Genomic DNA, 2,183 nt, shown 5'->3' with positions numbered 1-2,183 from the left:
CTTAGTTGTTAACACATTTTCTTCCGATATAATTTCAATGTCTATTTTCACCAATTCAAATCCTGAAATCAAAAGATTTTCTGGTTTCATTTAATTTTCATCATTGTCCTAGATGGAGTAAAAAAGCTACACATAAGTATGGTGTTTCTGGGTTTGGCAGCAGTGGTGTCAACAATGTTTTGGTTTGTGATTAGGTCTAGTTAAAGGTGAACCACTAACGGTATATGTCAATGATATTTGGTATACAGTTGTATAAGCATTGCCTTTCTCATTTCCATGGAGATTATTGGACCTGCCCCTCTGTCATAGTGTATTGACTTTAAAAACTTTTGCATATAGTTTACATACATTAGATTGTGATGAGTTCCAGTTTAAAGGAAACCTCCAGTGGTAGGTGATGTTAATTTGCCATTTATGTATGTGTAAATTAAATCATTAGAACATTGTATTTCCACAGAGAATACTTGTTGCTCACCCCTTAGTCATGGTTTAATGACTTTGAAACTTTTGCTTAGTTTCTGTGTTTCCTTAGTTTGTGATAGGATCATATAAAAAAGATGTGGTATGATTGCCAATGGGACAATTCTCCACAAGAGACCCAATAACACAGAAATCAACAACTATAGGTCACCAGCGTTCAACAATGAGCAAAGCCAATAACGCATAGTCAGCTATAATAGGCCCTGACAAATGTAAAACAAATCAAAAGAGAAAACTAATGTCCTAATTTAAAAAAAAAAATGAACACAAAAAAAATGTGCAACACATCAACAGTCAAGATAAACCACTGATGTTAAGTCACTATCCTTAGAGATAAAGTAGCCTCACTCTCTCATCATGGTTCATTGAATTTGAAACTTGTGTATAGTTTACAAGTTAATGTTTTTTGTTTAGATTTGTTTAGGGAATGACTTATGATGATAAAAAATATAAATATGAGTGTTTTTCCTTAGTTTTTATTTTGTGTAAAGATTATGTAGAGGAAACACATATATGAGAAAAAAATACATCTTTTGTTTTTCATATTGCAAATAGAATGCTTCTAATATGATATTATATTATATTGTTTTGTCCACTTTAATGATAAAAGCTGACCAATAACTTGTAAGGATCTGTGTCAAATGATGCTGTTTTGAAGAATAACTTTCAGTGCCTTGTACTTTATATAGCAAAATTTTTGTGGTGTAAAGAAGTTTGCAATACACAGATGTATACCTACCGGTATGCATACATACAATTGTGATTTAATGAGAAGACTAAAGGATCACCATTTTTTTGTTTATACAGATGTGTATTTGACTTAAAAAATCATTCAATATATAAAATAATCCAAAATTTAATTATTTGGTCATAATACAAACTTTGGATAACTTTGCCTGAAACCAATTGTTTTTTACACATGAATTATATAACTAGGCATCATCTATAGAATTCAATGACACAATTGACCCATTTCATGTATGTAAAGACGACATGAAAATAAACTCAAATCTGTCCAAAATAGAAGGTTTATTTCGAGATACACACGACATAAAATAGGTGCCATCCATTTCATTTAAGTTTCCTATATTCATTATAATTACCAGGAAAGAGTAAGGCACATCTGTCTGAAATAAAACACATATTCAATCTGTTTGCAATTACAATACAAAAGTTAAAAGATATCTTTGGAAAACTAGGAACAACATATACTAGATCTGCTTTTCTTGCTACAGAACAAACACAAAATGAAAGGTACAATATATATAATAAAATTTGTAAGGGTTCCGCGGAACCCAGTGTCTCGCCTATTTTTGCTGTAAATTGCAGACTCAACAACAATGAGGGAAAAAATCAATAAAAATATTCCTCTTGTTACATGTACTATTTTATGATTGCAAGAAAATCTAAGTCCATTTAAAAGTAAATTACAGAAAAAACTGAGTAATCTTTTTACAAACTTTACTTCTGGATACAATATTATGATCATAAATAAGCTTCTGTCCAAGTTTGGTACAAACCCAGGATAGTTTAAGAAAGTTATTAAAATTTTTAAAACTTTAACCACAGAGTGAATGTAATGGTTCCCTGGAGAAAAACTAAGTCCATTTAAAAGTAAAATATGGAAAAAATGGATTTATTTATTTACAAAATTTACTTCTGGATACTATCTTATGATCATAAACAAGCTTCTGTCCAAATTT

General features: G+C 30.2%; 1 protein-coding gene across 1 annotated transcript in view; it reads right to left on the bottom strand.

The window, feature by feature from the left end:
• The window catches only part of LOC143068035 (transcription initiation factor IIE subunit beta-like), a 210,152-nt gene that overhangs the window by 140,896 nt on the left and 67,073 nt on the right, over positions 1-2,183 (bottom strand). The window lies entirely within an intron of this gene.

This window comes from Mytilus galloprovincialis, chromosome 1, assembly GCF_965363235.1.
Source record: "Mytilus galloprovincialis chromosome 1, xbMytGall1.hap1.1, whole genome shotgun sequence".
Lineage (NCBI taxonomy): Eukaryota > Metazoa > Mollusca > Bivalvia > Mytilida > Mytilidae > Mytilus > Mytilus galloprovincialis.
The sequence above is the reverse complement of the archived record's forward strand: the minus strand, read 5'-3'. Positions and strand labels throughout refer to the sequence as shown.